This window comes from Mobula birostris, chromosome 21 (assembly GCF_030028105.1).
Source record: "Mobula birostris isolate sMobBir1 chromosome 21, sMobBir1.hap1, whole genome shotgun sequence".
Lineage (NCBI taxonomy): Eukaryota > Metazoa > Chordata > Chondrichthyes > Myliobatiformes > Myliobatidae > Mobula > Mobula birostris.
Window position 1 is genome coordinate 32,577,697 of NC_092390.1, and position 12,354 is coordinate 32,590,050.

The 12,354-nt window shown below is 44.2% G+C and overlaps 1 protein-coding gene across 4 annotated transcripts in view; it reads right to left on the minus strand.

Annotated features, from left to right (window-relative positions):
• The window catches only part of sgms1b (sphingomyelin synthase 1b), a 94,766-nt gene extending 87,437 nt beyond the window's left edge, over positions 1 to 7,329 (minus strand). The window contains exon 1 of one of the 4 annotated variants that reach the window (XM_072239242.1): positions 7,229 to 7,329. The gene's annotated coding sequence lies outside the window, so the exon portion shown is untranslated. Of the gene's footprint in view, positions 1 to 6,493; positions 6,794 to 6,873; positions 6,966 to 7,139; positions 7,169 to 7,228 lie in introns of those variants that run through there. The other 3 variants (XM_072239244.1, XM_072239241.1, XM_072239243.1) reach the window with 3 other exon arrangements.
• Between the last annotated feature and the right edge of the window lie 5,025 nt (positions 7,330 to 12,354).

Genomic DNA, 12,354 nt, shown 5'->3' on the forward strand with positions numbered 1-12,354 from the left:
ATTGGTGGAAGGAAGTAGTAGGATCAAGAAATAAAAGCACAAAAAATTGGAACTAGGAGCAAGTAGACTATCAAGCAGAAGTGACGGTACAAGATCAAGTGAAGTTGCACATTTCGTTTCAAATTACAGGCTTTTCTCCCCCATTATAGATTTGAAACCCCTCGTAATTTCAATGACTTATTTTTATCAAATGAACCAAACGGTATAGCAATGTAGTAGACTGCACCCTAGTTATTATGCCAAGAATTTAAGAGTTTGAAGATTTGGCATGACATCTACAAACTTCGATAAACTTCATCAGATGTGCCATGAAGACTGTATTGACTGGCTACATCACAGCCTGGTAAGGAAACACCAATACCTTTCCACAGAAAATTCGACAAAAAGTAGATGATACAGCCCAGTCCATCACAGGTAAAAGTCCTCTCCATTATTGAATATATCTATGTGAAAAATTGTCACAAGAGAGCAATATTCATCATTTAAGACCCCCACCACCCAGGTCATGCTCTCTTGTCACTACTGCAATCAGCAAGGTGGTACAGGAGCCTCAGGATTCACACCACCAGGTTCAGGAAGAGTTATTACTCCTCAACTGTTGAGCTCCAAAACCAGAGGAGATAACTTCACTCAACTCATCACTGAAATATTCCCACAGTATTTGGATTCACTTTCAAGGACTCTGCATCTCATGTTCTCAGTATTTATTGTTTTATTTATTTATTTAAATTTCCTTTCGTATTTGCACTGTTTGTAGCCTTTTGCCCACTCATTGTTTGCCTTGTTGGTGCGGTTTTCCATTGATTCTATTATGGCTATTGGATTTGAGTAAGCCCACAAAAAAAGGTCACAGATTTGTTTATAGTAATGTATATGACATACACATACTTTGAACTTTGAAGAAACAACTTATGAGCTAAAGGTATGAGAAATATAAACAGGAAAGAAAATATGTTAGACTACAGGTCATATATACATTTCACTCCAACAGTAACAGGTACTGCAGAAAACAAAACTCAAACATTTCAAGAACCAAAACTTTCATAAATTTACTAGCAGAAATTCTACAGTTGAATGCATGCAGAATGTGAAGTGGTCTGCTCTTGTGATTCCATTATTTATTTCACAATATTAAAATCAAATCTGCACATTGTAGATGTCAAAAAATGCAGACTGAAGAGCTAAGCATCTCTATTTATAGTTAATAGATTAATTTAGGACAAGGAGCTCAATGCAGTTCTAACATTGAGAATATTTGTATCACAGTTCGCATACACAAAAAATGTACACAAATTTTCAAGTAGACAACTTTAATCTCAAGGTACTTCCTTGCATATATTGGTGGATAAACCATATTTTAAGGCCAAATTTTGACTCTAGAAGTTCTCAATAAAGTTTGTGGCAAGATTAACAGAATATCCTCTCAAACTCTTCCTCTGCTACATTGTCAACTGCATTGAGGCTGCTTCATGCACCCATGCTGAGCTGGTCTATTTCATCAGCATTGCCTCTAATTTTCACCCTGCCCTTAAATTCACTTGGTCCATTTCTCATCTCCCTTTTCTTGATCTGTCTCCATCTCTGGAGACAAACTGTCAACCAACATCTTTTATAAACATACTGATTCCCATGGTTATCTTGACTATACTTCTTCCTATCCTGTCTCCAGTAAAATGCTGTTCTCTTTTCTTAGTTCTTTTATCTCTACCGCACTTGTTCCCAGGATGTGGCTTTCTTTTCCAGTACAGAGATGTCCTCCTTCTAAGAACAGGGTTCTCTTCCATCACTGATGCTGCCCTCACATGCATCTGCTCCATTTCCTGAACATCTCTGCTCACCCCATCTTTCCACTGCCTTAATAGTAATAGTTCATTTTGTCCTTTTGAACCACCTGAGCTTCCGCATCAACACATCCTCCTCCAAAATTACTGCCATTTCCAAAGGGATTCTACCAACAAATTTTTACCCCCCTCCACTTTCTGCAGAGATCACTCCCTCTATGATTGCCTTATCCATGCTTATTCCCCCCTCCAACACTCTGCACTTGTCCGTGGAAGCAGCTAAAGTACTACATCCGCCCATTCACCTCCTACTTTACCTCAATTCAGAGCACCAAACAGTCCTTCCAGGTGAGGCAACACTTCACCTGAAAATCTGTTGGGGTCATCTATTGCGTCTGGTGCTCCTGGTGTGGCCTTCTCTACGTTGGGGAGACCCATCATAAATTTGGGGACCACTTCATCGACCACCATTGCTCCATCTGCCAAAAGAGGAACTTCCCAGCTACTAAACATTTTAATTCTGATTCCCATTCTGACAAGTCACGGTGAGGCTATCCTCAGGGTGGAGGAACAACACCTTATATTCCCTCTGGATAGCCTCCAACAAGGCAGCATATCAATTTTCTCTCCTCCCCCTCCCTTGCCTTTGGGGAATATTGTTCTATTCTCCACTCTGGCCTCTTACCTCTTCTCACCTGTCTATCACCTCACCCTGGGTCCCCTCCTCCTCCTCTTTCTCCGGTCTATAATTCCCTGTTTTCTCTCTCCCTCCTTTCTTGAAAAGTGGGACAACATTAGCCACCCTTCAATCCACAGGGACTGATCCTGAATCTATAGAACATTGGAAAATGATTACCAATGCGTCCACAATTTCTAAAGCCACGTCCTTAAGTACCCTGGGATGCAGACCATCAGGTCCTGGGGACTTATTAGCCTTCAGACTCAACAGTCTATCCAACACCATTTCCTACCTAATATAAATTGCCTTCTGTTCATCCATTATCCTAGGTCCTTTGGCCACTACTATATCTGGGAGATTGGTTGTATCTTCCCTAGTGAAGACAGATCCAAAGTACCTGTTCAACTCGTCTGTCATTTCCTTGTTCCCCATAATAAATTCACCTGTTTCTGTCTTCAAGGGCCTAATTTTGGTCTTAACTATTTTTTCCCTTTTCACATACCTAAAGAAGCTTTTACTGTCCTCCTTTATATTCTTGGCTAGTTTACCTTCGTACTTCATTTTTTCCTCCGCATATTGCCTTTTTAGTTATCTTCTGTTGCTCTTTAAAAGTTTCCCAATCCTCTGGCTTCCCACTCACCTTTGCTATGTTATACTTCTCTTTTATTTTTATATTGTCCTTTACTTCCCTTGTTAGCCATGGCCTCCCCTTACTCCCCTTAGGATCTTTCTTCCTCTTTGGAATGAACTGATCCTGCACTTTCTGCATTATTCCCAGAAGTACCTGCCATTGTTGTTCCACTGTCATCCCTGCTAGGGTATTGATCCATTGAACTTTGGCCAGCTCCTCCCTCATAGCACCATAGTTCCCTTTGTTCAACTGTAATACTGACACTTCTGAGTTTCCCTTCTCCCTCTCAATTTGTAGATTAAAACATCATATTATGGTCACTACCTCCTCTTGGCTCCTTTACCTCAAGGTCCCTGATCAAATCCGGTTCATTGCACAACACTAAATCTAGAATTGCATTCTCTCTGGTAGGCTCCAGTACAAGCTGTTCTAAGAGTCCATCTCGGAGGGACTCCACAAACTCCTTTTCTTGGGGTCCAGTACCAACCTGATTCTTCCAGTCTACCTGCATGTTGAAATCCCCCATAACAACTGCAGCATTACCTTTGCTACATGCCAATTTTTACCCTTGATTCAACTTACACCCTACATCCAGACTACTGTTTGGGGGTCTGTAGATAACTCCCATTAGGGTCTTTCTACTCTTAGAATTTCTCAGTTCTATCCATACTGACTCTACGTCTCCTGATTCTGTCCCCCCTCGCAAGGGACTGCATATCATTCCTCACCAACAGAGCCACCCCACCCCCTCTGCCCATCAGTCTGTCCTTTCGATAGGACTTATAGCCTTGAATATTCATTTCCCAGGCCCTGTCCACTTGAAGCCATGTCTCTGTTATTCCCACGTCACATTTGCCAATTTCCAACTACGCCTCAAGCTCATCTACTTTATTTCTTATGCTTCGTGCATTAATATATAATACTGTTAATTCATTGCTCCCCTCACCTTCACTTGGCCATACTGTACAATCCCTTCTTGAGCTTTCTGCTCCGTTAATTCTGTTGACTTTCTTAACTTTTCTTATTCTCACTTTCCATTTAATTCCATCCTTGTATTTCCAGTTCATCCCCTCCCCACCACTATTTAGTTTAAACACCCCCGTGTTGCAGTGGCAAACCTGCCTGCCAGAATGCTGGTCCCCCGCCTATTAAGGTGCAACCCGTCCCTTTTGTACAATTCATCCTTACCCCAAAACATACCCCAGTGGTCCAAGAATGTAAATCCTTGCTTCCTGCACCAGCAACTCAGCCACACATTCAGATCCATTATCTCCCTGTTCCTGCCCTCTCCAGCACGAGTAACTGGAAACAAACCGGAGATAACCACCCTGGAAGTCCTGCTTTTCAGCCTTCTTTCGAGTTCTCTAAAGTCACGCTGTAGAATGTCTTTCCTCTACTTCCCCATGTCATTTGTGCCGACATGCACCACCACTTCCAGATGTTCACCTTCACCCTTGAGGATTCCCTGCAATCGGTCCGCGACATCCTGGATCGTGGCACCAGGGAGGCAACACACCATTCTTAAATCTCACCTGTTGCTGCAGAAACCCCTTTCTGTACCTCTCACTAGTCCCCTACTACCACGGCTCTGCTTGACGTCTGTCTCCTCCGCTTTGCTTCATCGCCAATTTTCGACTCACAGACCTGACCGCCTCTCAGGCCGGCAGTGTCTTCTGTCCCGACAGCTTCCAAGAGGCTGATCCTGTTTACGAGAGGTACATCCCCTGGGGTCTTCTGTACTTCAAGCATCCTTTCCTTCCTCATCGTCGCCCCCCTTCTCTCCTCTGGTATCCATTACTGGCCCAAATTACTCAGGACTATTAACTCTTATGCAATTTCTCTCCTCCCTATCCCCACAGGATCAGGATGACTTCCACTATGGGGTGACTCAGCGGTGGAATGAATAAGTGCTCCAGTGACCCAAGTTCAATGCTGACTTCCAGGGCCGTTTATGTGGACTTTGCGCATTCTCCATGACGACACACATTCCTTCCAAGTCCTCCAGTTTCCTGCCCGTGCAGACTAAGAAAAAGTGTTGGAAGATTAGGACCTCAAACCAAATCCTAAGTGCTCCCTACCTGGGTGCAATGATAAAATGTCACAAATGCAATCATAACATTAAACAATTCCCTCCATGCCTCACAGTCAAAGTCACATTCTGCCTTAAGATTATGGTAGTTTGCTCAAAAACTGATTTTCTCCATTTTTGTCAATTGTACTTCAACATAAAGCAACTCACCTTAGATTTTTATTGCCAGAAGATTCATAATACTAACTTTCAATTTATTTTTGATAACTGGAACCCTCAAAGCATACATCAGTCAATAATACAGCATCATTGTTTAATCTATTTACTTTAAAAATTCCTCAAACTCAAATAACCATGTAATACAAGGTAGCTGTCACTATAAACTAACCAGTAATTAAAACAGCTGAAGTTTCCGTTGTAATAAAGCTAATTTAATTGTTCAGAACCATCACATTACTACTAAAGTAACACGAAGAAAAGTAAAACCTGAAGCATCTGTTTGGTTCGTAAGTAGCAGCTACTCGGCCAGGAAACACACATTTAACCACACCCACACCACGGGTCAAACGATAGCGGCACTACCCTAGTTTCCGTCGAACATCCTACTCACAAAGTTTAAAATTTACTACTAACCAAAACTCCAGCAAATTCCATAAAACGCACTTCGGCTAGAATAACAACACGAGACAAGCGCTAGCACTGGATCTTCCGACTTTACCAGTTTTTAGTATTCAGAAGAAATCCCTCGGGTATTTGGGCTTGCTTTCATTAAACCATTTACTTTATTAGAAGGAAATTTCCTCTATTTTGTCAAACTATCAAATAGATCGGCACCAGATCTAAGAACATTGACTCCCGTGTCCACAAGTTAACATGCTTGCCGATTTACCTGAATGACAAGATCTGGAAATAATTTAAACTCATCCCTCCCCATTGAAAGGTCTTGAAATTACACATACAGTGAGCGACTTTCTCAGTGAACGCAACCGGTGACCGTGGCGCAGTTGCACTCATCACGGATAGAGACGCACTTTTACAGAAAAATCTGATGAGTAAATATTTGTGGGATGGGATCCTGCAATATTTCTATGCGGGCAGACAGGACTGGCACTACTCAGTTCACGGCCCCACTCCAGGTTTATTTTACGCGTGCGGGCTCTGAAAAGGTGTCTTCCCTGGGCTCCCTGTCTAGATCCCAGAGACAGGAGAGGTGGGTTTAAAGAAGTGAAGAGCGGGGAAAGAATCCTCTTTCAAGTTAAAGGCTCCTGCAGAAACTTGGCGCGGACTGCAGCCCATCGGTCTGCTGTCACCCCCCGCTCGGCGCCACACATTCCGATAGTTGGGGGCGGGGAGTGTGGAAAATCTGTACCTACCGGCCTACTTCACCCGGGAGGAACTGAAACTTTTACTGTCAAGGCCACGGCACAGCCAGAGTCACCGGGTTGGAGGGAGGGGGCGGTAAGTCTCCCTACCGAGGGCCAGGCCTGTCTTCACTTTGCGGTGGGTCAGGCGGCCCGGGCTCTTGAGTGGGGAACTACGCAGGTACCGGGGGTGGGGGTGGTGAGTGACCATGTAACCCCTCGTCCCCACACCATCTCTCCCCTGTTGCGCAGCCTCCTTGGCAGGGGGAAACACACGCATTTGCCGGCAACCGTGGCCGAGGCTGAAGCGAGGGCGGACGACGAGCGACTGCCGCCCCCCCTCCCTCCGCCTCCGGTTTGTCGGTAAGACGGGAGCTTTCGCTGCCACTCACCCGGCCGCTGGTGTGGAACGCCGTGTCGGTCGCGAATGTTCGGCGGGCCGGATTCTCCGGCTGCGCGCGCGCGCGCCCGCCCGCCCTGGCTCTCCCCGCCCTCCCCGCGCGCCCTCGTACTCCTCGCGCACCGCCCCCCCCGCTGCCATTTTCCCCCCTCCCTTTCCCAGCCGCTCTGAAGGGAATTCCTCTGGCCCACAATCCACCGGGCTGGCAGGGGCGACGCAGCCACCTGTGCCGGGGCCGCCGCCTGCTGACAGGATTACCTGCACGGGGCGAGAGGAGGAAACGCCGCTGGTTCCCCTCAACGGCAACACGTACTGCCCAGCCCCTTGGGGAATGTGTTTCTGATTACCTGCCGCCGACGCGCTGAGTTGGAGGGGTTGAGTCTCAGCTGGACGACGTGCACACGTCAGTTGCTCTCCAAGTCTGGGGACAGATGGCGCCTTAATCGGGGTCTGGAGAGGGTGCAATATTTACACGTGCAACAGCTGTTTCTCCCTCTAGGCGGCTTACGGGAACCGACGCACTGAGCAGCCGCGTCTCCAGTCCCACCATCTCCCCCTGCGCTTACACAGACGTACCTGGCTACCTGATTCTCTGAGCATTGTCTGAATGGTTCTGGGTAAATGTCACACGGTCTTTAACTTTTAGGACAATCAAATTGCCAGGCAATTTAAAAAGCAATGTGAAGATGGGCAGTATTGGTATTTATGATGTCAAAGAAAACTTATTTGTAGCCGGGCCCTAACTGGCCTGACCTGTGTTATGTTGGGGCACTAAGGTCACACCTGTAGTACTGATACTCTAAATGGTGGTGGCTTTCTCCAGGAATAAGTTGCATGAGAGGTAGTAAAGGATAAAGTTGACATGCAGCAGTAGCTCCAGGGTATGAGTACCACTGCGGGCAAAAACATAAATCAAAGCCAGGCTTCATAATTATCGAGCAACACACAAAATGCTGGGAGTAACTCAGCAGATCAGGCAGTATCTATGGAGGGAAATAAACAAGTCAACATTCTGGGCTGAAACCCTTCATGAATCTTGTTTATTTCCCTCCATAGATGCTTCATGACCTGACTTCCTCTAGCATTTTGTGTGTGTTGTTCAAGATTTCTATCATCTGCAGAATTACTTGTGCCTCAAAGTTATCGTTTGGTGGAAAGGATATTGCAATAGGTTATTCACACTAACATCTACAGGTCCTGGTAAATGTCCCATTAAGTCTGGACAGATATCTTGAAGACCCCTGCATGAACATGCCCAAAGTACTGTACTTGGGTCTTTCTTTAATAGAGGAGAAAGTGGATGGGTTCAGTTTCAGGTACTGTATATGGCTATTTCTGTTGTTTCCTCCTCAAGAATTGACCAATATTTGCTATATCCTAAGGAATCTAAGTAAGCAGGATGCCACCTTAGGACAATCTTCGTGTCAACACTCATGATAATTCCTAAACAGGATGTGATTAGCCATTGACTTATCACATTAGTACATGAAGTGAAGAAAATATGTTTTGTCTTTCGTTTGAAACATTGACTCATTTTCTCTCTTCAAAAATGCAAACTGATTGATGCACATAGATTTGGAGCAGCAGCAGGCCGCTCATCCCCTCAAGCCTGCTAATGCAATTGCACTTTCAACTCTGCATTCTATTCTATCTACAGTAACCTTTCAACAAGTTGTTAATGATTCTATCTACTACTACTATGTCGACTCAGGCCTAGGGGGCCAGCGTCGGGCACGATGGCGGACTCTCCACTTCTCCCTCTCCCTCATCAGTGTGTTCAGTTCACCTACATTAGCCGCGCCGCTGTCTTCTAGGAGCGTGTTGACCATAATCTTGGGCGGGCATCCAGGGTTAATCCTCCCATACCTGGGCTCCCATATGATGACTAGGCTGGCAGGTCGCTCGGCGTGGTGTAGACCGTGCCCGGCTAGTTGCAGTCTTCTCGCCTCGATTTCAGTGGTGAGCATCGGCAGGTCGTCATAGAGCTCGACGTTCGTCATGTGCTATTGCCAACTCACGTCAAGAGCCATCCGGAGCATTTGTGTATAGCAATCATCTAGAGACTTTTGCATCGTCTTGGTGAGTGTCCACGTCTCGCATTCGTACGTGAGAATGAACTCTGTAACTGCTATGAAGATTTCCCAGAGCTGGCTGTTGGTGGCTTCTATCTACCTCTTCCTTAAAGACATTTAAAGAGTTTGCTTCTGTTGTCTTGAAGAATAGAGTTCCTCCAGTCTGATAGAGATTAAAATCTCTGTGTTATTAGGAAGCCCTAGTTCTTGAATAGTGACTCCTAATTATGGTAACCATGAGGTAAATATCCTGAGTAACATGCACAAATTCTTGGAGCTCAGCAAGTCAGGGAGCATCAATGGAAGGGAATAAGCAATCAATGTTAGGGCCAGATCCCAGTGAAGGGTCTCAGCCTGAAACATCAACTGTTTATTTCCTTCCATAGATGCTGCCTGAACTGCTGACCTCCTCTGTATTTTGTGTATGTTGCTCTGGATTTCCAGCATCTGCAGAATCTTTTGTGCTTAAGGGTAAAAATCCTTTCCACATCCACCTAGTCAAGATCTCTCAGAATCTTAAATATGTTGAGAAGTCTCTTCTTTCTCTTCAACCCTGGCCTGTCCAATCCAAATATTAGATGAGTAAACATTATTTGAACTCTTTCCAATTCATTAACATCCTTAAAATAAGGAAACCAGTGTGCTGTATATCGTATCCAAATATGGTCACACCAATGCTTAATATATCTGAAACATAACTTCCCTACTTTTGTATTAAATTCTATTTGCATGAACAACAGCATTCTGTTAGTTTTCCTAATTACTTGCTATATCAGCATATCAGCCCTTTGTAAGTTATGCACTAGATCTCTACACCTCAGAGCTCCTATTTCTTGGCAATCTGCAATCGCTTTATTTTAGTTTTCCTGCCAGAATGGACAATTTCACATTTTCCATTTATGCTCCAATTGCCAGATCTTTATCACACATTTAACTTGGATCCTCCTGTGTCCTCTTCACAACTTATTGTGCCCATCACCCACATACCTACCCATGTGTGTTTAACTTCTCTTGGTTTGCCATTCCTAACTTCCTTCATCCCGACGCTGTCACCTGCCCATCATCCTTTCCTTATCCAATTTCACCTATCACCTGCTATCTACTGTCTCACCCATCCCTGACAGTTCTATGTACTGGCTATCTTCCCTCTACACTCTCAATCATGATGCACGGTCTCGATGTGGAAACATTGACCATCACTTTGCCTCCACAGATGCTAGCTGATTCACTCCATTCTTCCAGCCATGTATTTTTTTGCTCCAGATTCTATCATCTGCAACCTTTTGTCTCATTAGTTTCTTAACAATCTTTATGCTACAAATAAATGTAGTAAGCACATCTTTGGTGTCTTCATCCACGTTATTTATATAAATTCAATCCCTTTAGCAAACCACCCGTAACATTATACGACTTTCCTCCAGTGCGTTAATCTTTGATCTACATCAATATGTTATTTCCTACACCTCAAGCTATTTTTAATGCAGTAACTTAGAAAATGTCTTCCAGAAATTTGTATTAGGTTATTCACTAGTTTCCACTTATCTGTAACACATTAAATCTTCAAATAACTGAAACTGATCAACTTTGCCTGAAAACTTAAAAATTTTGTAAATGCTATTCTATAGTTCGTTTAATATTACGGGCTGGCCTGTCTCATGTCTTTGTGCAATCGTGTACTGTATTTATCCTTTAAGTAAGATACTGCTTTTGTATTTTTTTTTAGTTTAGCATCGAAGAGTGGCACTATGGTGTAGCTAGTACCAGAGATCCTTATCTCTCTATGGAATTTGCATGCTTTCCCAGTGGCTGCATGTGTTTCCTCTGGATTCCCTGGTTTCCTCCCACAGCCCAAAGGTCTGCATATTGGTGGTTAATTGCTCACTGTAAATTGACCCTAGTGCATAGTGCAATGTGTGTGTGACTGGTAGAATTTGGAAGGCATTGAAGATGAAACATGAGGTTGTGATAGTAGGTGATTCTAACTCCATATGTTAACTAGGACTGCCGTTCTGTAAAGGATGGGATACGGTTTGTCAAGTGTGTTCAGAAAAATTTCCTTAATAGGTATATGGAAGTCCCAAAGAGAGAGTGTGCAATATTTAAATATTATTAGGGAATGAGACAGGGCAGGAGACAGAAGTTTGTGTGGGGGAACACTTTGTATCTAGTGATCATAATACTAGTGGTTTCAAGGTAATTATGGAAAAGGATAATTCTGGTCCTCAGGTTGCGATCCTAAATTGGAGAAAGGCCAATCTTGATGGTATCTGGTAACTGTGGACTGGAACAGGCTGTTTTCTGGCACAGGTGTACTTGACGAGTGGGAGGACTGCAAAAGTGAAATTCTGAGGGTACAAAGTGTGTATGTGCCTGTCAGAATAAGAGGTAAGGATAACAGGTTTACGGACCTTGGTTTTCAAGAGATATTTAAGAATCTACAACTAGATGTCATGGTTTAAGGGTGAAAAGAAGTTTCCCTTAGGTTCCCCTTAAACATTTCACCTTTCAACTCAGAGGGTGATGAGAGTGGATCAAACTGCCAGCACAAGTGATGGGTGCGATTTTGATTTCAATGTTTAAGAGAAGTTTGGATGGGTACATGGATGGGAGGGTATTGGTCTAGGCAGTTTAAATGGTTCAGCATAGATTGAATAAGCCAAACGGCCTGTTTCTGTGCTGTAGTTTTCTATAACTCTATGACTTTGTGTGGAGAAAATAAAACAGAGGAATAGTGTAGGATTAGTGCAAACTACACTCGGTGGCCACTCTATTAGGTGGCTCCTGTACATATACAGTGGCCATTCAGTGTATGTTTGTGATCTTCTGCTGCTGTAGTCCATTCACCTCAGGATTTGGCATGTGCACCCTTGAGGTGAGTGGCATGTTACCACCCACAATAGAACCCCTAAAATTCGTCTACCGACAGTCAATTGACAGATGATGCAATAGCCACAGCTGTACACATCGTCCTTACAAATCTGGAGAAGAAGGATTCTTATGTGAGAATGCTGTTCTTGGACTACAGTTCAGCATTCAACACCATAATTCCCTCCAGGCTCAACAAGAAGCTCAGAGTCCAGGGCCTTCATCCTACCTTGTGCAGCTGGATACTGGACTTCCTGTCAGATCACCGACAGGTGGTAAGAGTGGGCTCCCTCGCCTCTGCCCCTCTGTCCCTCAACACAGGAACCCCCCAGACCTGTGTCTTAAGCCCCCTCCTTTACTCTGTATACCCATGACAGTGCTGCCACCCACAGCTCCAATCTGCTAATTAAATTTGCTGACGATACTACACTGACTGGCCTGATCTCAAATAATAATAAAACAGCCTACAGAGAGGAAGTCATCACCCTGACACAGTGGTGTCAAGAAAACAACCTCTCCCTTGTTGTCACAAAAAC